The sequence below is a fragment of the Macaca fascicularis genome, chromosome X, assembly GCF_037993035.2.
Source record: "Macaca fascicularis isolate 582-1 chromosome X, T2T-MFA8v1.1".
Lineage (NCBI taxonomy): Eukaryota > Metazoa > Chordata > Mammalia > Primates > Cercopithecidae > Macaca > Macaca fascicularis.
Window position 1 is genome coordinate 101,032,560 of NC_088395.1, and position 24,074 is coordinate 101,056,633.

The 24,074-nt window shown below is 37.9% G+C and overlaps 1 long non-coding RNA gene across 1 annotated transcript; it reads right to left on the reverse strand.

Moving 5' to 3' along the window:
- Positions 1-7,169: 7,169 nt before the first annotated feature.
- Positions 7,170-14,098, reverse strand: LOC135969023 (uncharacterized). The gene is made up of 2 exons (XR_010584074.2): positions 13,989-14,098; positions 7,170-9,195 (listed from the first exon to the last, which is right to left on the reverse strand). It is a non-coding gene; the product is annotated as an uncharacterized lncRNA (long non-coding RNA).
- Positions 14,099-24,074: the final 9,976 nt, after the last annotated feature.

Consider the following 24,074-nt stretch of genomic DNA (forward strand, 5'->3'; position numbering starts at 1 on the left):
TCTAATTCTGTGAAGAATGTCAATGGTAGTTTGATGGGAATAGCATTGAATCTGTAAATTACTTTAGTCATTATGGCCATTTTCATTATACTGATTCTTCCTATCCATGAGAATGGAATGTTTTTCCATTTGTGTCTTATTTCCTTGAGCAGTGGTTTGTAGTTCTCCTTGAAGAGGTCTTTCACATCCTTTGTTAACTGTATTCCTAGGTATTTTATTCTTGTAGCAATTGTGAATGGGAGTTCATTTATGATTTGACTCTCTGCTTGTCTATTGTTGGTAGAAAGGAACACTTGTGACTTTTGCACATTGATTTTATATCTTGAGACTTTGCTGAAGTTGCTTATCAGCTTGAAGAGTTTTGGGGCTGAGATGATGGGTTTTACTAAATGTAGAATCATGTCATCTGCAAACAGAGACGATTTGGCATCCTCTCTTTCTATTTGAATGCCCTTTATTTCTTTCTCTTGCCTGATTGCCCTGGCCAAGACTTCCAATACTATGTTGAATAAGAATGGTGAGAAAGGGCATCCTTATCTTGTACAGGTTTTCAAGGTGAATGCTTCCAGCTTTTGCCTATTCAATAGGATATTGGCCATGGGTTTGTCATAAATAGCTCCTGTTATTTTGAGATATGTTCTATCAATACCCCGTTTATTGAGAGTTTTTAACATGAAGGATGTTGAATTTTATCAAACGCCTTTTCTGCATCTGTTGAGATAATCATGTGCTTTTTGTCTTTGGTTCTGTGTATGTGATGAATTATGTTTATTTAATTTCATATGTTGAAACAGCCTTGCATCCCAGGGATGAAGCCAACTTGATTGTAGTGGATAAGTTTTTTGATGTGCTGATAAATTTGGTTTGCCAGTATTTTATTGAGGATTTTTGCACCAATGTCCATCAGAGATATTGGCCTGAAGTTTTCTTACTTTGTTGTGTCTCTGCCAGAGTTCTTATTTTGTTGTGTCTCTGCCAGGTTTTGGTACCAGGATCATGCTGGCTTCATAAAATGAGTTAGGGTGGAGTCCCTTCTTTTCAATTGTTTGGAATAGTTTCAGAAGGAACAAAGAGGAGGTACCAGCTCCTCTTTTTACCTCTGGTAGAATTCGACTGTGAATCCATCTGGTCCTGGGATTTTTTTTTTTTTTTTTTTTGTAGGCTATTAATAACTGCCTCAATTTTAAAACTTGCTATTAGTTTATTCAGGGATTTAACTTCCTCCTAGTTTAGTCTTTGGAGGGTGTATGTGTCCGAGAATTTATTCATCTCTTCTAGATTTTCTAGTTTATTTGTGTAGAGGTGTTTATAGTATTCTATGTTGGTTTGTATTTCTGTGGGATCATTGGAAATATCCTCTTTATTGTTTTTCTATAGTGTCTGATTCTTCTCTTTTTTCTTCTTTATTGGTCTATCTAGCAGTCTATCTATTTTGTTTTGTTTTGTTTTATTTTCAGACAACGAGCTCCTGGATTCATTGATTTTTTGGAGGGGTTTCCATATCTCTATGTCTTTCAATTCTACTCTGATATTAGTTATATCTTGTCTTCTGCTAGCTTTAGAATTAATTTGCCCTTGCTTCTCTAGCTCCTTTAATTGTGATGTTAGGACATTGATTTGAGGTCTTTCTAGCTTTCTGATATGGGCATTTAGTGCTATATATTTCCATCTTAACACTGCTTTAGCTGTGTCCCAGAGATTCTGGTACATGGTCTCTTTGTTCTCATGGGTTTCAAATAACTTCTTGATTTCTGCCTTAATTTAATTATTTGTCCAGGAGTCATTCAGGAGCATGTCATTCAATGTCCATGTAATTTTGTTGTGTTAAGAGAGCTTCTTAATCCTGAGTTCTAACTTCATTGCACTGTGGTCTGAGAGACTGTTTTTTATGATTTCAGTTATTTTGCACTTGCCAGGGAGTATTTTACTTCCAATTATGTGGTCGATTTTAGAATAAGTGTCATGTGGCACTGAGAAGAATGCATATTCTATTGATTTGGGATAAAGACTTCTGTAGATGTCTATTAGGTCCACTTGATCCAGAGCTGAATTCAAGTCCTGAATATCCTTGTTAATTTTCTCTCTCATTGATCTGTCTAGTATTGACAGTGGGGGTGTTAGAATCTCTATTATTGTGTGGTTGTCTAAGTCTGTTTGTCAGTCTCTAAGAACTTGTTTATGAATCTGGGTGCTCCTGTATTGGGTGCATATATATTTAGGATAGTTAGCTTTTCTTGTTGAATTGATCCCTTTACTATTTGGTAATGCTCTTCTTTTTTTTTTTTTTTTTTTGTTGTTGTTGTTGTTGTTGTTCTTTGTTTAAAATCTGTTTTGTCAGAGACTAGGATTGTAACCCCTGCTTTTGTTGTTTTCCATTTGCTTGGTAAATTTTCCTCCATCCCTTTATTTTGAGCCTATGTTTGTCTTTGCACATGAGATGGATCTTCTGAATACAGCACACTGATGGGTCTTGACTCTTTATCCAATTTACCAGTCTGTGTCTTTTAATTGGGGCATTTGGTCCATTCACATTTAAGGTTAGTATTGTTATATGTGAATTTGATCCTGTCATCATGATGCTATTTGGTTATTTTGCACAGTAGTTGATGTAGTTTCTTCATAAGGTCATTGGTTTTTATTTATTGGTGTGTTTTTGTAGTGGTTGGTACCAGTTTTTCCTTTCCATACTTAGTGCTTCCTTCAGGAGCTCTTGCAAGGCATGCCTGTTGGCAACAAAATTCCTCAACATTTACTTGTCTGGAAAGGGTTTTATTTCTCCTTTGCTTTGCTTATGAAGCTTAGTTTGCCTGGATATGATATTCTAGGTTGAAAATTCTTTTCTTTAGAATGTTGAATATTAGCCCCCAGTCTCTTCTGGCTTGTAGGGTTTCTGCTGAGAGGATGCACGCTATTATGTTTCTTTTCCATGGGAGCCTCTAATCACTGCTGCTACTAGTCGGCCATCCTGGCCTCGCCCCTGTTTCACCACCAGACTCTTTCTCTCTGTACTATGGGATTTAAATTTTGTTATCTAATTTTTTTACTTAAGAGTTTCTTTAATATGCAAATTTAGGGCTATCTTGCTGACAACTGCCTAGGGTAATAAAATGGATTATCACAAAATGGAAGTCTAAAATAAGAGGAAAATAGGAGTCTTATGAATCTGTAAGATCTACTTCTACGTGTCTAATAAGTCTATGTATTTATGTGTTGTGTATATGATATTTCACTACTAACCATGTATAAAAGAGCTGTGACTGACTGGCCTTAAAAATAACTTAAATCTTGGCCAGGGTTGGTGACTTATGCCTGTAATCCCATCACTTTGGGAAGCCAATGTGGGTGGATCACTCGAGGCCTAGAGTTTGACTAGCCTGGCCAACAAGGTGAAACCCCATCTCTACTAAAAATAAGAAAATTAGCCAGGCATGGTGGCATGCACCTGTAATCCCAGCTATTCAGAAGGCTGAAGTACAAGAATTGCTTGAACCTGAGAAGCAAAGGTTGCAGTGAGCCAAGATCACATCACTGCATTTCAGCCTTGGCAAAAGAGCAAGGCTCTGTCTCAAAAAAAAAAAGTGCTTAAATAAAATACTTTATCAAAAAAAAATAGACTTTAAGCCAAATGCTTTTTCATGTTCATGTGACTTAAGCAAATTTTTAATAAATAAACTGGCTTTAAAATTTTTCGTGAAATAGAGTTAGAAATGACTTCAGAATTGCCAACATGTATTATTTATCTCTGCTAGATGTCAAAATTTGGCATGAAGGTTATAAGGCTATGAATGCAGCCCAAAAGAGAATTATCTTTGTTTAGGTAATATTTAATAAATAAGGCATTTAATATTTGCTGACAAAAAGAGTCAAACTTTGTAAAATATTCGAAGAGATTTATTCTGACCCAAGTATGAGTGACCATGACTTGTGACACAGCCCTCAGGAGGTCCTAAGAACATTTGCCCAAGGTGATCAGGGTGCAGCTTGGTTTTATACATTTTAGGGAGGCATGAAACATCCATCAAATACATTTAAGAAATACATTGATTTGGTCCAGAAAGGGGAAATAACTCAAAGCAGGGGTATGCAGGCTACAGGTAAATTTAAACATTTTGTGGTTGACAATTGGTTGCATTTATCTAAAGACCAGGGATCAATAGAAAGGAATGTCTGGGTTAAGGAAAAGGATTGTGGAGACCCAAGTTCTTATTATATTTGCAGGTGAAGCCTCCAGGTAGAAGGCCTCAGAGAGAATAAGTCATAAAATGTTTCTTATCAGACTTAAAGTCTGCGTTGATGTTAATGCCAGAGAGGTATAATGAGGCATGTCTAACCCCCATTTCCCGTCATGGCTTGAACCGGTCTTAAATTTTAAGAGCCCTGGCCGAGGAGGAATTCCATTCAGATGGTTGGGGGGCCTTAGAATTTTATTTTGGTTTATATATGCTTCAGTGAATGAAAACAGCTAAATCCTGAGTTATTGGCAATGAACAAACAACCAAAATAACACATTTATCTAATCTTAAGGTTCTTCCTTAGAAAAACCTGAAATTTATGCTATAAAATTGGTTAAAAAGGAAATGACTATAAATGATAATTATCACAGTTTTCATAAAGAATGTGAGTAAACTATTAAAAAAAAGTTAGGTAAATATAATGGAATAGGTGCTTATAGATAATCTTGTCATATAATTTAAAATCTAAAGTTATATTAAGCTAAATAACAAATATTTATTAAATTTCTGGTTCATTCCAGTTTTTTTATTATAGAACAACATTTTTCTTAAAGTGTTCTTATTTAAAGGAAAATGTTTTTTTCTAATTCAAAGGTTATTTAAAAGTTATTAGTGAATTTAAGTGTAAGTAATCAGTGAATAAGAACAATATAAGTAAAGTTATAAAAATAAAGAGCTATTTTTTGGCAAGAAAGGTTAAAAGGAAAATGATTCTATATAAAAAATAATCTTCTATGGTAAATTTTTGTCCAAAAATAAAATAACTTGTTATTTAAGAAAGAAGGATGTCTGAGATAAAACAGAAAGTTCAAACATGTCATAAATTATTTTTATCAAGTTGTCTATAATTAAAGGAAAATTATTTATAATAGCCTTCCTAAAAATTGGGTTTTGCTATAACAAAAAAGTAGGTGCTAAAGAATTAGCTAGAACAATGAAATTTTATTAAGGGATTGATTTACTCTTAATAAATTATAACAGATTTTAATTTTTTTAACCTAAACTTTAACTTTTATTGTGTCTCACCATTTTTGGTTTTTGCTCCCCTTTTAAAAGGTGCAAAATATTACTCTTCCTTAACTCGTTTTCAGTTCACATAAGTTATTTTCCCCCTTGAGTTCTGTTTGTTGTAGCCTGATGCTAAAAACGTTTCCTTAAAGCTCTAATGGAAATGTTTTTTTCCAGCATAATGTTCTGTGCACTACAGAAGGTCTTTTCTTTTGCCTAGTTGCAACTGGCCTAACAGATTTTATGTATTTGCAAAATAATCCCTATGTCATTATTAAGCTTTGGATTGCTTAGAAAAAAGCAGACTAAAAAGTATTTTAATTACAGTAATTACATCCATGAGACTTTCCATACATATTTTTAAAGCCCTTATGCCATTGAATTACAGGGCTTTTACTCCTGGGTCTATAAAGGACAACAAGTCCTGCTAAATCTAACACACTGACAGCTTAAATTAAATTCTCTTCTTCAGACCCAATAGAAGATGCCAATCAAAATGAACTTTTTTTGTGAGAAACAGGGCCAGAAATTAAAACTATTCAACATCTCAAGGCCCATGGAATATCTAGGAGAAGGTGAACACATGAGATTGTAAGGGCTAATTTTAAGATAGAAAATTAGTTCAGTTTCCCTAGAAATTAACCATTAGTATCATTGTCACACGGATGCAAAACCAGCATCTGGGCCCCTGTGTCAGATGAACAGGGTTTCCTTGGCATATTAACTGACTCCTTAATACAAATTATAAAGGTTACAAGAAAGTTTGTGGAAATTATCTTATGGTCAAGATGGTTAAAATTGTATAGAATTTTTATAAGATATTGAGAGATTTAATTGGCCTTGCACTGTCTTTATTAGAGGTTATTGTTTGTGAAATTGTCTGCTCTCTCAAAGAATAAAGGTTTTCACCTTTTTAAAAAGGAATCTTTATCACTTTGGTTAAATTAATGACATTTTATAATGACCTGTGATCATATTTTGTGATATCAAGCATTTTAAACTTTTTATGCTTGACAAACTTTCCAAAGTCAAATTCTAAGTTAGGTCCTCATTAATTTTCTGATATTAATTTTCATTAATTTCCTGATACTAGTCCCTCAAAGTCCAAATGAGACATATTCAGCTTATTTGTAAAAATCACATAGGAAGCATTGTCAAATATAAAATAATATTTGGTTTTCTTTGGGCTATATTTATATAAATGTTACAGAGATGTATTCCAAAATTTTGGGAAACTCATAATTTTAATATGACTTAGTTTATGGTATTAATAATTATAATTGTTATGTGAAACTTTTGTATGCCACAGAAGTCATTAATTTCTAGTCAACTGTGATTTTAATAATGGCTGTCCTAAGATTTGTCATTCACAGACTTTTGCTGTCTTGATACTCTTCAAAGGTGATTTCTAATCAATGTGTAGGAATTTGTTAGGTGCTCTTGAAAGTAGTTTTTTAATAACTTTGGACATTGTGACATTAGAATGAAGGAAAACACCTTCAGAACTCATAGAGAGCTAAAATGTTCATGAATATCAAAAAGGAGTTAGCTTCATGGACTGAATTAATAGAAGACTGAAGTAATCTTTTTGCCTTTTTGCTTAAAACATTGCTGATCCTTTGTTTTGTTTTTCAGAGTCAAGAAACTTGTCTTTTAAGCTATTTACAGATTTGAACAATGGAGTTAAGCATATTTCTGTGAACAAAATTTGGAGCATATTTCTTTCTACCTAATTTCTCTAGAATTTGGGAACTGTATTTTTAATGTATGGAAATATAGTTATTTGCATAAGTGCAATAAGAATGTTTCCTTTTGCAACAGGGCACAATTGGAAAACTGCTTGTTTTACCAAGGTTTTTACTGGAATGTTGTGTTGGGGTCCATGCCGGGGGTGGTGGAGAATGAAAGAACACACAAAAGACAAAGACACACAGAGAACATGGCGGCCGCGCCCAGAGCCTCCGCCTCACTTTATTTATACTCCATAAACCCCACGTCAGCAGAAAGAATGCAATGCAAAACAAACTTTCTTTTCCCAGATGTAACCTTCTACTCAGTTCTTTGTTTCTATGCTCTTCCTTATCTGCCCGCCTTCTTGGCGCCTACGGGAGTTCATTAAAAGTTCAATTGGAGATACTGTCCTTGAGCCCTATCTATTCTCAGCATACTGTTTTCAAAGGCCCCTGCATTTCCCCCCTTTTTTTTTTGTTTTGCCTCAATCCTAAAAAGGTAGCCCATATTTGTTCTTGTGTTTTCTTTTGTGTTTGGAGGCGACGGAGGGAGCATCGAATCACCAAAAGAAGTAGACCCAATCCAAGTGCCCAAAGCAATATACTTCCAGAGATTGTAGAAATCCATGTCTTCATCTGGGTCCATGGGTTAAAGGCAGCAAGGCGCTGACCCAGCTCCTGAAGGGTTACAGTTCCGGACAACACATGTAATTGTTGTTGAAATGCTTCAGAAATGTTCTGAGTGAGCTCTTGGATGTCCAAACTAATATTTTTATGGCCTATTAATAATTTTTGGATTATGGTCCAATTTTGAGAGATGTTAAAAAGCACAGGCGTTACACAAAATTGAGTGGAGTTCCAATCACATTGTAATGTTATCCGAGTACTGAGGACAGTGAGCTGATCTCCAAGCCATGTCAAGGCTTGTTCCATGTTGTCCAATCTTTCAGCAAGTTGAGAATCAATGTTTCGTTGTTGAAGCCATAACCGGTGAGATTGTTCATGCCATTGCTGCACAAATTCAGCATTTTGTATGCTTTGATGAAGAGTGAGCCCTGCTATGGCTACAGTGGAGACGATGGCGACAAGGCTCATCACTGAGGCAATTATAAGTCCAAGGGCACGGAGGGTTCACTGGAGAGAAGTCCAAATATAAGTCTCAAGAGGTGATGCCCCCCACGGTCGCGTAAGGTTAACAGGTAGCCAAATTTCCTTATGAGCCCTGAGGATATAAATATCCTCAGTAAAGTTGTGCCACCAGGAATGATTGAGGCAAGACAAAAATGTACACGTATCTGTACAATTAACAATCCCCGTATCATTATCCCATGTCAAAGTCCCTGCTAATAATAGGTAGGGCTTACGGACACAAGCAATAATATATCAGGAGGTATTTCGATATAACTAAATATGAAAGGAGTTATTCGGGTTAGAAAGATTAAGGGGCATATTCCCCACAAAAGTGCTAATGGCATCGCCTGCAGCTAACAACTTCCAAAAATAACTCTGTACTTCAGGCCTCCTTCACGCCATACCAAGGTTTCATTACTGTTAGCAGCAATACTTTTATTTACCCAGTGTCATTTCAAAGGTATGTGACTAAATTTTGTTTGAAAATCACCGTGCACACTTCAATCAGTTATTTGCATCCCATTGTATTCTAATAAAATCCGGGGTTTAGTTCCCCGACATTGTTGTCACTCCAGCACCTCAATATTAGGAGAAACCTCTAGAATAGGACAAAAAAGTAAAGAACTAGGAATAGTTTAATTACTATATACAGTATGATTATATTAAAAACTTCTAGTTACAATAATAACAGTATGAGCAGCCACATGACTATGATTATAACGAACAGCCCAGGCTTCATGCGATCTTCGGAGACAATGAGAACTATTTCCCATACATATTGGAACTCCTTCCACTCCAAATTGATATGTGTTGTTTATAATTCCCGTTTCCCATTCTATATTGTCCTTGTCTATATAGGGGGACGGCATCCAAGTAGTGTCATTGGTGAAAACCTTAATTTCCGCCTCCCCCCAGGCGACTCCCTGATACAAGGGCGGAAAGGGAATATAAGTCCAATATTCATACAAAGCCTCACTAAGAGAAATAAGTCCCCTGCCGAGGCACATCCAACAAAGGAAGAAATGCATGCTGAATCCAGTTTTCTTTTCAACAGGGTTTCAATCATCTTGTAGGAAACCACTCAGGTCTGCTCCCTGTAAGGACAAGAGCATAGCCCCGTCCCTGTTTTAGAACTTGCCCTTGAACATACTTACCTTCTTCATTAGGATACCAAACCTTTAAACTGTCAGTGGGGACTATCACCGAGGGAGGTGAGGAAAGATGGGTTACTACGGCAGCGGAATCTTGCAATTGTCTCCATTGATTCAAAAAAATTAAGGTAAAAAGAACCTTCAAAATCTGGTTTCAAAATCTGGTTTCTGGGGGGCTCATTTCCCCCTTTTCGTTTTGTTTTAATAGTTAAGTTTTTAAAGTTAAATTTGCGCGCTCAATGATGGCTTGACCTTGACTGTTGCCCGGGATACCGGTGATATGTTGAATATTGTATTGCTGTAAGAAAACTTGTAATTTATGAGAGACATAAGCAGGGGCATTATCAATTTTAAGTATAAGAGGAATGCCCATGATGGCGAAACAAACTAAGAGATGAGTAATAACAGAAATGAGAAAAGGTATCAATGGTATGATGAACATTTTAATCGTCCAAAAGAAGGGACATCTCGTGGATTAACCCCAGGATGGAAGGATGGAATGCTCAAAGGAGCACAGGAAGGACAAGCTCGAATAAGAGAACGAGCTTGTTTATGAGTTAAATGAAACCATCGTTGAAGGCCAGAACTATTAGTGTGATGTAGAGTATATTTTTGTTCTGCAGCATGTGTAGGTGGCCGATTAAAAGCAAATCAATCTGAGTATTACCATGAACTAATGGTCCAGAAAGTTGAGAATGAGAACGAAGATGAGTGATGAATAAAGGAGCTCGACGTTGGCTCAAAGTAAAGGATAACAAAGAAAAGAATTTCTGAAGAGAAGAAGTAGCACAAAGAGGTAAAGTGGCCTGAGAAATGTAAGAAGTACCATAAACGGCGTATTGAGAATCACTAACAATGTTACAACCAGTAGTAGGGAAATCAAGTAAGACCATGAGAATAGCAAACAATTCTCCTTATTGCACCGAGGGATAAGGATAAACTGTAACTCAAGATTGATGAAGCTTCTTGCCAAGAATCAGAAGTTGCAAGAAGATAAGTGATCTGACTATGAGTGAATTGAGAGATAATTAAGGAAGGATCTCCTCCCCAAAGTTGTCGACAGTGATGCCGTCCTTTGATGATCAGTTCAGCTAAACAATCGATATAAGTAGCCAAGCGTTTAGATATTTTATTGGACAAACAGATCCATTTTAGTGGTCGACTAGTTTGATGAATCATTCCTGTGGGAGAAGGTAAAGTATGAAATAAACAAAAGGAAGGGCCTCTTGAAGTTGCTCTTCAACAAGCTGGAGTTCCTGTAAAGCCAAAAGAGTTAAATGGCGTGAGTTGTCCAAGTGACTGTCTCCTTCTAGAATAGAAAAAAGATTAACATATCAGTTATAACTGATATGTTGGTATTCCTAAAACAGGACGCATCCAATTAATGTCTCCTAGAAGCTTTTGAAAATCATTTAATGTTTTTAAATGATCAAGTCGAATTTGAATTTTTTGGGGTTGAATATTTTGTGCCCCCAAGGTATAACCTAAATATTGAATAAGAAAATCCAGTTAAATTTTTTCTGTGGCAATATTAAGTGAGTAGAAAGAAAGCTGAGTTTGTAATGATACAAAAGCATCTTGCTGCTTTTCACTGGTTTTAACTTTGTGGGATAAGGGCAGGATTAGGAAGACCAGGCTGTAAACTTTCCCTAGGTTTAATGTAAACATTTATAGTTTTAAGACAAGACAAAGACGGGAATTCCATGCAGAAATACGTGGCTTTATATTCCTCTCGGCCATTTGTTTTTTGACTTACTCTTTTAGAGTCCTAAGTATTTCTTTAAATAATGGTCACTGTTTCACCTAAATAGGAGTGGTGGCTATGAGTTTAAAGGATTGTAGCCCATTTTGAACATCATATTTTTGGCAGCTGAGGAAATATGAGGAATGTTTAAAAAAGCAGCAAATTGTTGTGAAAGATCTTGTTCCCAAAAATTAATATTGATAGGAACAATATAAAAATAAAAAAAAACACTTGACCTTGTTGACCTTTAGGACCGACACAGGTTAAAGGTTCTACGTCTTGATAAATCACAGAAGCAGCACCCAAGCCAGTGAGTATAACTGAAACTTGTCTTTTTTCCCATTGTATAGGCCACTAATTTAAACAAATAAGAAACATATTCACCCCCGTATCAATTAACTCTTTTAAAACTATCCCATTAATGTGCAATGAACATAAGGGCTTTTGATTAGAAACTAAAGTTTCCCAAAAAACAGTTTTTTCTGTGCTACGAAACCCTCTCTATTGAGAATACGTTCCCCTGCCTCTAGGCGTATAAATTGTGAAACTTGTACAAAAATAAAAATTTTATTAGTAATATCATGTCCTTTTGGCAAAGGGCTACACACTCTAATAGCTAATTTATATACTCCTCTATTAGGAGACAAAGTATAAGGCTGAGTAATAGCTAAGTCAGCAGCGGCGCTCTGCTTCATTGCCGCATAAAGCTGAGAAACTGGGGTAAGGTGTGGGATCCTTAAGGAGGACTTGAATTTATTCCTTAATGTTGTAGGCCATTGCTCACTGAATATTGTAGTAGACTGTTGGGGCCCCAAGCCTGTGGGCCCCGGCTCCCGTTTCCCAGGAGAGGAGACAGTAAATTTCCACTTTTATCAGTTTTGGAACGACATTTATTTGTCCAATGTCGACCTTTACCACAATATTTGTACACCTCTGAAGGCAGCTTTCTGCCTTGAGAGATAAAAGTGTTCAATTTTTATGACATTCTTTTTTGAAATGTCTAGGTTTACCACACTGAAAGCAAACACCTTGTTTGTTATTTCCTTTTAAGGCTTTAGACAAAGCTCCAGCAAATAATTGAGCATTATAAATAGCCCCTCCAACACTAACACAAGTTTTAATATATTTATCTAAATTGGCCCCATTGGCCTTTAATGATTTTAACAATTTTTAACAGTCAGCATAAGCATTTTTAAAAGACAATGTTTGTAACAAAATTTTTGAAGCAAGGCCAGCACCCACAATTTTGAAGACAGCATCCTGAAGACAGGCTACGAAATCTGGATATAGTTCATTTGTGCTCTGTAAAATCTTCACAGAGGAAAGGGAACATTTTCCTGTTATCTCTACCTTATTTCAGGCCCTTAAAAACAAAGTCTTGATTTGAGTAAGGGCAACATCATCTAAACCAGCCTGAGCATTAAGAGTAGCATATTGGCCCGTGCCTGTGAGTTGTTCCTCAGTGGGTCCAGGGGGATCACACATATTTTTCCTAGCCTATACATGTGCCTTGTTCATTTACCAGCTGTGCAATTGTAACCACTGAGAACGATCAAGAAAAGCCTTCCCCAAAGTCTTTCAGTCTATAGGAATTACCAAATTTTCTGATGAAAAATATCAAGAAGACCAAGGATAAAAGGAGATTGAGGTCCATAGTTAGAAATGGCAGCTTTCATTTCTTTTTAAAAATTTAATTTGTAAGGCATTAAATTGGACATTATTGCCACCATTTGAAAACTGAGCATTAGGAGCAAAAGAAGCACAAATAATTGGAAACAGATCCAGCTCCTTAAATTTTTTTTTTAATTAAAAGTATATATAATATATAATAATACTCATATCCCCAAATATAAAGAATCTCAACATATTAATAAGAAAAGGCAAATAACCCAACCAAAAGTAGCAGAACAAGGAAATGACAATAAACCTATATGTCTAACATCATTACTCACTAGGAAATATGTATATTAATACCAAATTGAGAATCATTACATACACAGTACAATGGTTAAAATTTAAAAACACAGAAAGTATCAAGAGGTAGTTAATGTGTTAAGCAGCTCGAATACACCCCTATAACATAACAATTTCCTAGCTGGGGTTATTAATACTATATTAATATTAATAGTTAATATTAATGTGCTTATTTATTAACTATTGAAATACTCATAATATTTTAACAAACAACAAGATATACATATACACTGGTTTTGACATATTAAACAGGTGTTTAGTATAAATTTAAAGTATGTCTGATGTGAACAGGGCTTCAACTTTGCCAAACAAAGGTAAAGATAAGGAAGCCGGGGGGTTGGAGGCACTGGAAAATCCTCTTTTAACAGGGCAGAAGGAAAAGAAACAGGGAAAGCTCACAAAGGTGAATTAGAAGAATGTATCTGTAATATTTGTTGAAGCAGTTCCATAATACACTGCATGTCAGAATTTCCCTTAGAAGAAGGAAGAGCTGGCTTTTTCTCTTCTCCCCCTTTTGCTACCCCCACCATCCTCTGTTATCCTGGCACAAATGGGCTCCATTTCAGATTTATTTTATTTATTTATTTATTTTTTCCTAATCCTCAGATACCTTTCCTCCTGTGGCTACATTACCACACTCTGAATCAGTCTCAAGTAACTCTAATGTCTGAGTGATAGAGTCACACAAGGTCCACAATTTTAGAGGCATAATATCCCCTAACTGAAGAGCTCTAAGCAGAGTTTTTACTACCTGTAACCATTCTCTGCGATTCAGCTGCACTTTAGTCTGATACTGAAACCAGTAACAATGTTGTTCAACATGGGCAAACAATCAATTCAAAGTCTTTTTCTTTCACTTCTACTCCTATAGACAGCAATAGTCCTTGAAACAGCCATGAATATTCTGAGGCCAGAGAGATGGAATTCCCCATAATGAAAGCTTAAGAAGGTTCCCCTTAACAATATCTGGGCCTTACCCGCCCCTAGGGGGTTCCCCTTCTTGTTCTCCCCTACTCACCCGTGCTGACCCTGCTCGCTGCGCCACTTGTTGGGGTCCGTGCCAGGGGTGGTGGAGAATGAAAGAACACACAAAAGACAAAGACACACAGAGAACATGGCGGCCGCGCCCAGAGCCTCCGCCTCACTTTATTTATACTCCATAAACCCCATGTCAGCAGAAAGAATGCAATGCAAAACAAACTTTCTTTTCCCAGATGTAACCTTCTACTCAGTTCTTTGTTTCTATGCTCTTCCTTATCTGCCCGCCTTCTTGGCGCCTACGGGAGTTCATTAAAAGTTCAATTGGAGATACTGTCCTTGAGACCTATCTATTCTCAGCATACTGTTTTCAAAGGCCCCTGCAATGTTGTGCTTTCCTTTAAGGAATCAAGCTTGACTTAAAGATCCAATAAGAACCCACTGGGAAAACCAGCCTGATACCTTCTCTGCAGAGTTCCTGTATAGGATTTCTGACTTGTGGTAAGTAAAGAATGTCACTTTCTCACATGTCCAGCAGCCCCAAGTTATCTTGGGACCTCAGAGGAGAGGAATTTGCTCAACTCATAGGTATTCGAGGGTACAAACCCATGGCTGGGCTTGACTTAAAAAAGAAGTCTTATTTGAGATTCCTTATGGAAAAGAGTTCCATAAAAGCAGATTTTAAAAGACTATGTGAAAAATAATTACCCTTGCTGCACTTTATACAGATAATAATGTCAAGCATAAGAATAAAGCTTGTTTTCTTACAAATAAATTGGTCCTTTTTTTTTTTAATAAGAATAGGAGACTGAAGAGAGAGAAATTCTGTTTCAAAACAATTACACCTGTTACTAAATTCTACTCTTGCCTAATGTTTTTCAATTTTATTATTTTCTGCAGTTTGAACTGAATTCTAAAATGTTTCATGGCTACATTTCTCCAAAGTCATATCTTCACATGTTTTCTTCTTTCTTTTCCCCTTTTCCCCCATTTTTCCTAACTTGAAATAACTATAAACTAAGCTGTGCTTTCTTAAAGCCATGCAAAATAAAGCTACACAACTTAAACTTTAGAAGGAAAGAACAGTAACCTATTTACATACATAAGCCCATCTTAAACATGCCTAATGATATATGAACTTCAGAGTAATGTGGCCTATATTGATTTTCCAAGATTGTTCTTTTTTGTTTGTTGTTATTTTTCTTCCTTCTTCCCCCCATTTTCCATTTGTAGGAAATGAGACTTCACAACCTGCTAAAAATGAGTTTTCCTCATGTGTAGGGCCTACTCATCTATGAATAAACCATTCTAACCATGAGAGACCAGACAAAACCTGAGACCAGAGACTCATTTTTTCTTTCCAAAAATGTTTCTTCTGAAAGATTTTATTAAGAAAGTAGGGGAAATGTGAAAGGAAAATAAATCTTGAGAACCCCAAAATTACTAAGCTAAAGGGAAAAGATGAGCTGGAAACTGCTTAGAGCAAACCTGCCTCCCATTCTATTTAAAGTCATACCTCTGAGGCTCACCTGAGACAAATGCATACTGGATTGCTCCCTTGTAGGGGTTCAGTCAGGATGGTGGGAAAAATTGTAAAATAAACCTTCTTGGAAGGCCAGAAGCTTTTTGCAAAAGCCTCAGGATAGAGTTATGGCTGAAAGCAGCCTAATCCTCTTTGAGCTATAGCAAGGGTAATTTTTTTTTTTTAAATATATACTTTAAGTTCTGGGGTACATGTGCACAATGTGCAGGTTTGTTACATATGTATACATGTGCCATGTTGGTGTGCTGAACCCATTAACTCATCATTTACATTAGGTATATCTCCTAATGCTATCCCTCCCTCCCTCTTCCCCCCAACCCCATGACAGGCCCCTTTGTGTGATGTTTCCCACTCTGTGTCCAAGTGTACTCATTGTTCAATTCCCACCTATGAGTGAGAACATGCAGTGTTTGATTTCCTGTCCTTGCTATAGTTTGCTCAGAATGATGGTTTCCAGCTTTATCCATGTCCCTACAAAGGACATGAACTCATCATTTTTTATGGCTGCTTAGTATTCCATGGTATATATGTGCCACATTCTTTTAATCCAGTCTATCATTGTTGGATATTTGGGTTGGTTCCAAGTCTTTGCTATTGTGAATAGTGCTGCAATAAACATACATGTGCATGTGTCTTTATAGCAGCCTGGTTTATAATCCTTTGGGTATACACCCAGTAAAGGGATGGCTGGGTCATATGGTATTTTTAGTTCTAGATCCTTGAAGAATTGCCACAGTTTTCCACAATGGTTTAACTAGTTTGCTGTCCCACCAACAGCGGAAAAGTGTTCGTTCCTATTTCTCCCCATCCTCTCCAGCACCTGTTGTTTCCTGGCTTTTTAATGATTGCCATTCTAACTGGTGTGAGATGGTATCTCATTGTGGTTTTGATTTGCATTTCCCTGATGGCCAGTGATGGCATTTTTTTATGTGTCTGTTGGCTGCATAAATGTCTTCTTTTGAGAAGTGTCTGTTCATATCCTTTGCCCACTTTTTGATGGGGTTGATTTTTTTTCTTGTAAATTTATTTAAGTTATTTGTAGATTCTGGATATTAGCCCTTTTACAGATGGGTAGATTGTAAAATATTTTTCCCATTCTGTAGGTTGCCTGTTGACTCTGATGGTAGTTTCTTTTGCTGTGCAGAAGCTCTTTAGTTTAATTAGGTCCCATTTGTCTATTTTGACTTTTGTTGCCATTGCTTTTGGTGTTTTAGTCATGAAGTCTTTGCCCATGCCTATGTCCTGAATGGTACTGCCTAGGTTTTCTTCTAGGGTTTTTATGGTTTTAGGTCTAACATTTAAGTCTTTAATCCATCTTGAATTCATTTTTGTATAAGGTGTAAGGAAGGGATCCAGTTTGAGCTTTCTACATATGGCCAGATAGTTTTCCCAGCACCATTTATTAAATAGGGAATCCTTTCCCCATTTCTTGTTTTTGTCAGGTTTGTCAAAGATCAGATGGTGGTAGATGTGTGGTATTATTTCTGAGGGCTCTGTTCTGTTCCATTGGTCTACATCTCTGTTTTGGTACCAGTACCATCCTGTTTTGGTTACTGTAGCCTTGTAGTGTAGTTTGAAGTCAGGTAGCATGATGCCTCCAGCTTTATTCTTTTGGCTTAGGATTGTCTTGGCAATGCAGGTTCTTTTTTGGTTCCATATGAACTCTAAAGTAGTTTTTTCCAATCCTGTGAAGAAAGTCATTGGTAGCTTGATGGGGATGGCATTGAATGTATAAATTACCTTGGGCAGTATGGCCATTTTCATGATATTGATTCTTCCTATCCATGAGCATGGAATGTTCTTCCATTTGTTTGTGTCCTTTTTTATTTCATTGAGCAGTGGTTTGGAGTTCTCCTTGAAGAGATCCTTTACATTCCTTGTAAGTTGGATTCCTAGGTATTTTATTCTCTTTGAAGCAATTATGACTGGGAGTTCACTCATGATTTGACTCTCTGTTTGTCTGTTATTGGTTTCTAGGAATGCTTGTGATTTTTGTACATTGATTTTATATCCTGAGACTTTGCTGAAGCTGCTTATCAGCTTAAGGAGATTTTGGACTGAGACGATGGAGTTTTGTAAATATACAGTCAAGTCATCTGCAAGCAGGGACAATTTGACTTCCTCTTTTTATGATCGAATACTCTTTATTTCTTTCTCCTGCCTGATTGCCCTGGCCAGAACTTCCAATACTATGTTGAATAGGAGTGGTAAGGGAGGGCATCATTGTCTTGTGCCAGTTTTTAAAGGGAATGCTTCCAGTTTTTGCCCATTCAGTATGATATTGGCTGTGGGTCTGTCATACATATCTCTTATTATTTTGAGATACGTCCCATCAATACCTAGTTTATTGAGAGTTTTTACCATGAAGACCTGTTGAATTTTATCAAAGGCCTTTTCTGCATCTATTGAGCTAATCATGTGGTTTTTGTCTTTGGTTCTGTTTATGTGATGGATTACCTTTGTTGATTTGCATATGTTAAACCAGTCTTAGCAAGGGTAATTAACAGAGGAATGTAGAGGAGTCTATCTAATTAGCTTGTTTACTCATGTGGTCCCAAGACTAACCTTTTACCATCCACAGGTGCATGATTGCCCTCTACTCAGGGGGCTGGCAGCAGTAATTAACTTCAAGTGATGCTTACTTGAGACTTTTGTCATTTAATGTGTGCTGAATGAATGCTGGAAAGACCAGTGAGTTGGGTCCAAGGTTGCAACTCTTAAACAGTACTCTCCTGGGAGTCTGTAAGCAGCCCGGACTCTTAGCCAGACTGACAAGCATAATATCTGTATCAGTGTACGTTATTCATTCATCATTGGGTCAGGGTCTGTGGGATTGACCCCTGCAGTTGGTGTGCATGTGAGGAACACTGTGAAGGAAGCACAATGGACCCCCCAAAAACAGACCACGCAGTCAGTGAGTAATCAGTAAGTCATTAGTGCCCACTCAGGATTTCCAAGTTTGGCGAGGATTGTTCAGGCTGAGGTTTCATCATGGGAAAACAGTTATCAGCTCAACAGAATCAGTATATAAAAGTATTGAAACAGCTGCTTAAGGCTAGTGGAGCCTCGGTTTTGCAGGCTCAATTAAGGGACTTAATGCAAACTGTTGTAAACCACAATCCATGGTTCCCAAAAGGAGGAATGCTAGACATAGAGCTCTGGGGAAAAGTAGGGAGAAATCTTGAACAACATAATATGCAAGGGCAATGGGTCCCAGTATCATCTTTAACACTATGGAGTCTAGTAAAGATGGCTTTGGTCCCATTATACACAGAAGAGCCTAAAAAGAGGAAGGAGGAGGAATCGTCACCTACTTTATGCCTCCTTGTCCCTCAGCCCTAATATAACCTTGCCAAAATAACAAAGAGGAAATGAGGTCTTGCCCATGCCTCCTCCTCCAATAAATAGAAAAAAAAAAAAAATGGTGAGAGATACGTTACAGCTATGCAACCCTGTCTTAAGCAAGTGGCATTAGAAAGGGAGCTCTTAGCCTGCCTGGTAATGCAAAATCAATGAGCCAATCAGGTACATAAAGAGTTAAGAAAAGGCATTAGAGTCTGGACCTGCATGGCAAAGTGAGTAGTAGATAGAAAGAAACACTCAGCAGCAGGGAAGCTGGCAAACTCGAAGCCAGCAAAAGCTCCCCGGAATTCAGCCTGCATGGTAGGGGGAGGGAGTGGCACACACAAGTGAAAAGCGGCACAGGCGAAAAGCAGCAGAGACAAAAAATGGCTCCTTTGCAAGAGCAATATGGCCACCACCCCAGGGTCTGCCTGCTCAGCTCTCCAGCTTTGCAGGTGACCCAAGGCAAAATTTTATGTGTTCCTTGTATACAAGTGACATCCCAGATTATATTTCTCTGCTAAGATATAAGTAAAATTTAAGAATTTAAAAGACCTTTTTCTGATAATGGCCACAGCTGTTATCTCTCTCCTACCCCCCCCCCCCCCCGCCCCATGCAACTCTCTTCAAATCAAATCCATTTTAAGTAAAACAGTAACCTCTGAAAGGAGAGAAATTACAGAAAGCCCACAACTGTGGTGATTCTTCAAGATTGGCCTATAATCATTATTGACTTACAAGACTGCTTTTATATGATTCCCCTAGCAGAACAGGACAGAGAAAAATTTGCATTTACAATACCAGCTATCAATAATGAAAAGCCAGCTTGTGGATTTCTTTGGAAAGTGCTTCCTCAAGGAATGCTAAACAGTCCTATCATGTGTCAGTATCATGTAAATCAAGCTTTGCTCCCCAGCAGAAAAAGGTTTTCTGATTGCAAGATTATTCATTTTATCGATCACACTGTACTAGCAGCCCCAATGGAGCCAATACTCTTAAATTTATACACCTCTGTCGTAAAGAATACACAGCTAAGAGGTTTAATCATTGAACCCGAGAAAGTACAGATGTCTTCTCCTTGGAGATATCTTGGGTACATACTAACTTCCTGGTCAGTAAGACCTCAAAACGTTAAATTAAATACTAGCAACTTACACACCTTAAATGATTATCAGAAATTACTAGGTTATATTACTTGGCTCCACCTCACTTTAGGCATAACTACTGATAAGTGGCAAAACCTGTTTTCTATCTTAAAGGGCAATGCAGCTGTGGATTCTCCCAGATATTTAACCCCTGCAGCAAAAAGAGAAACCAAGGAAATAGAGCAAATCATCTCTCAGAGGCAGCTAGATCACATTGATCGATAGTATTCAATTAAATTATTTATTTTTCCTACTAAAGACTCCCATACAGGGTTAATAGGGCCATCTGTCCTATTAGGTCCAGCTAATGTCCTAGGACTATGCTTCCTAGAATGGGTTTTTTGCTCAAATACCAGGACTAAAACACTCTCTCCCTATATTCAGTTACTTACTAAAGTCATCTATTCAGGTCGCAAATGATGCAATCAGTTGCTAGGTTATGACCCTGATGTCATCAGGATTCCTTTAAGTAAAAGACAATTCGAAGCACTATTGCCAGTATCTATCGAACGCAAATAGCTTTTTCTGATTACACAGGACAAATAGAACATGTCCTCCCTGCTGATAAACTCTTTCGTTTCTTGTCTCATACTCTGGTAATCTTGCCCACAAAAATAGTTCACTCCCCCATACCTAACACTTTAACACTGTTTACTAATGGTTCTGGTAAACATGGAAAAGTGGCAGTCCAGTGGGGACCACATAATTCATTCACTCAATCTGGGTTTACTAGCACTCCAAGAGCTGAGATCAGGGCTCTGATGTTGGCCTTGGAAACTTTTCCCACTCAGCCCATAAATATTGTGAGTGACTCTGCTTACTCTGTTTATTGCAGAACCTTGAAACAGCCTTAATTAAGTCCACTCTCGAGCCCATCCTCTGTGCTCTCTTTCTTTGACTTCAGCAATTGCTAGATCAATGTACACATCCTATTTGTATCACACACATTCGGGCCCACAGCTCTCTGCCTTGCCTATTAGTTTATGGCAATAATCAAGCAGACCTTCAGGTTATGATATCACTGCTTCACCAAGTCACCTAATCACATCAATTTTTCCACCAAAATTGGAGAAACTTATCTAAACAATTTCAACTTACCCAGAGGCTGGCTAAACAAATTATCCTACAATGCCAGATTGCCAGCTCACAGGCAAGTCCCCTCCTTCCACAGGTGTTAACCCTAGAGGGCTAGAACCCAATCAGTTATGGCAAACAGATGTTACACACATCCCTGAATTTGGAAAACTTAGATATGTACATGTATCCATTGATATCAATTCTCACTTAATTAGTGCCCATGCTTTGCCTGGAGAATCAACCCGATATGTCATTAAACATTTTCTTCTAACTTTTGCATTTATGGGATGGCCCACAAAAATTAAACCCATAATGGTGCAGTTAATGCCAGCTCACAATTTCAACAATTTTGTCACATATGGAATATACAACATTCCGCAGGCATCCCACATAACCCCTAAGGACAGGCTATAGTAGAGCATGCCCATTCCACATTTTAAAATATGCTGAAAAAACAGAAAAGGGAGAGTATGGGTAGAGACCCTGCAGCACTATTGGCACAAGCCTTATTTACCCTTAATTTTCTAAATTTAGATGACAAATTTCAATCAGCTGTAGAAAAACACTGCTAAAACCTCTCAAAGCATAAAACCCGCAGTTTTATGGAAAGATGTGAACAGTAACATATGGTGTGGTCCAAGTGAATTATTAACATGGGGAAGAGGGTATGCTTGTTTCACACCCCCTCAGGTCCTCTGTGGATTCCAGCACAACGCATCATACCATACCATGGCATGGCTAAGACCCAACCCGATACCAGAGATGAAGGAACCAACCCGACAGAACCTGCGGCCCTGGACAATGCAGCTTCTGTGGATGACACAAGCCCCGGACGTTACCTGGGGGATACTGAAGAGGACAACTCAGGAGACTGAACGAATTCTGCTCCAGACACACACACCATTTATTCCAGAAAATTTTTTCCTTGCTATGATTTCTGTGGTACATGGCAACTCATGTAGGGTATTGATCCTTTTTATGCTCTTGCTTTGTCTGCAACCTGTACCTGCTACAGTCTATTGGGCTCATATCTTAGATTCACCTTTCTTTTGCCCTTTCACCTGGGCAGACACCCCCTTCCCAGCCTATAATAATGTGACTGCTTGGCTAGGAGGGATAAATTTACCCCCAGTGGGGTCCCTCAATAATGGCACACATTGAACTAAGGTGCCAGATAACACTACATATCACCACTATCCTCCCACTGTGTGTAAGTTATAACGGTTCTAACCCTTACTGTGTATCTGCCCAAACACATTTATAGCTACATCGTGGCAAAGGAAATGCCTTAACAGCCTTAGCTGCAGGTAGCCTCAAACCAGGTAATGCAATCAATGATGCTTTCCCAAACATTCTTTCCTGTGCTAGAGGACAAAGCCAGGAAAGTAATGGATTTCACTTTAGCTAGGAGGTCTGTCATGGGGGACAAGCCTGTAGCCTCCAGTTAGGCAATTATGACATCTTAGATTGGAGCCCCCACGACCATTTGTGCAGGGCAGCCTTACTAATGTCCTCATCCGTCATGGCATCAATCACAATTTGGTAGCCACATCCTGTTCCTCTATGATTTGGACCAATGGGGGGATGGGATATCCCAGACCCCAAGTGAAATCCATGCCACCCCAAGACACCTGATGGCTCCTGGGACATCTTGATACCTCCCTTGACACCTGGCATGGGACATATCATAATTCCAGTAATAACTATACTACAACCTTTATTCAGAATCACATTGATTATGAATTTGATTATGATTATGCTTAATTTGTACTACCCATCTTATGTTTCCTTATGGGAACCAATATTTCCATTACACCCCAAAACTCTGTGTTTGTGACCCAAGTGCAGGGAAAGGCTTGGTTTGTCTTATGTATCACTAATTACAATATATCTGATCTAAATGTTACTAGTGCCATGGTATTAAGGAGACAATCTGAGGCATTCCTACTAGTCAATTTGACACATGATTGGCAAGGTTCCTCTGCCCTTGCCACCTTAGAATCTGCCCTGTACCAGGTCAGACACAAAAGATTCATAGTTACACTTATGGCCTTTAGAGTCTTTATAGTCTACAGTCTTTACAGTCTCAGCTGTAGTCATCCTGGCAACTGTTAGCATTGCTGTGGCATCTGTTACTGAGTCAATACAAACAGCTGCCTTTGTACATACTCTGGCCAAAATGTGTCTAATTAACTTCTCTTACAGCAGGGTATAGATCAAAAAATTCTTGCACGTCTGCAAGCCCTCGAGGCTGCTTTGGAATATGTGGGGCAGCAATAAGATGCCCTGGCATTCCAACAGCAATTAGACTGCAACTTGGAGTATAAACATATCTGTGTCACTTCTCTACCATGGAATCAATCAATACATAGTTGGGATGAGGTGAAACAACACCCCTGGGGAACCTTTCATGATAATTTAACAGCAGACATAAAGCAACTTAAAACTAAAATTTTAGAATCCCTTCACACTGTAGATCTACACACCCAACAAACAGCCATATGGAAAGATGTGTGAGATCATCTCTCCTGGTTAGACCCCAATTCCTGGGGTCACACTTTGACTGGAAAAGAATGTTGCTAATTGTACTCATGATTGTCTTATTTTATTTACTAATTCTAGGATGCAAAGCCAGAATAAGAGCAATGACCACCACGCCTGACAAACCTGTTGCTGCATACATCTGTGCTCTCCAATCAATAAGACCTGATGCAGAATACAGAAAAGGGGAAGATGTAGGGATTCAGTCAGGATGTTGGGAAAAATTGTAACATAAACCTTCTTGGAGGGCTAGAAGGTTTTAGAAAAAGCTTCAGGATACAGTTATGACTGAAGGCAGCCTAATCCTCTTTGAGCTATAGCAAGGGTAATTAACATAGGAATGTAGAGGAGTCTATCTAAATAACATGTTTACTCATGTGGTCCTAAGACTAACCTTTGACCATCCACTGCTCTCTACTTGGGGGGTCGGCAACAGTAATTACCTTCTAGTGTTGTTTACTTGAGACTTTTGTCATTT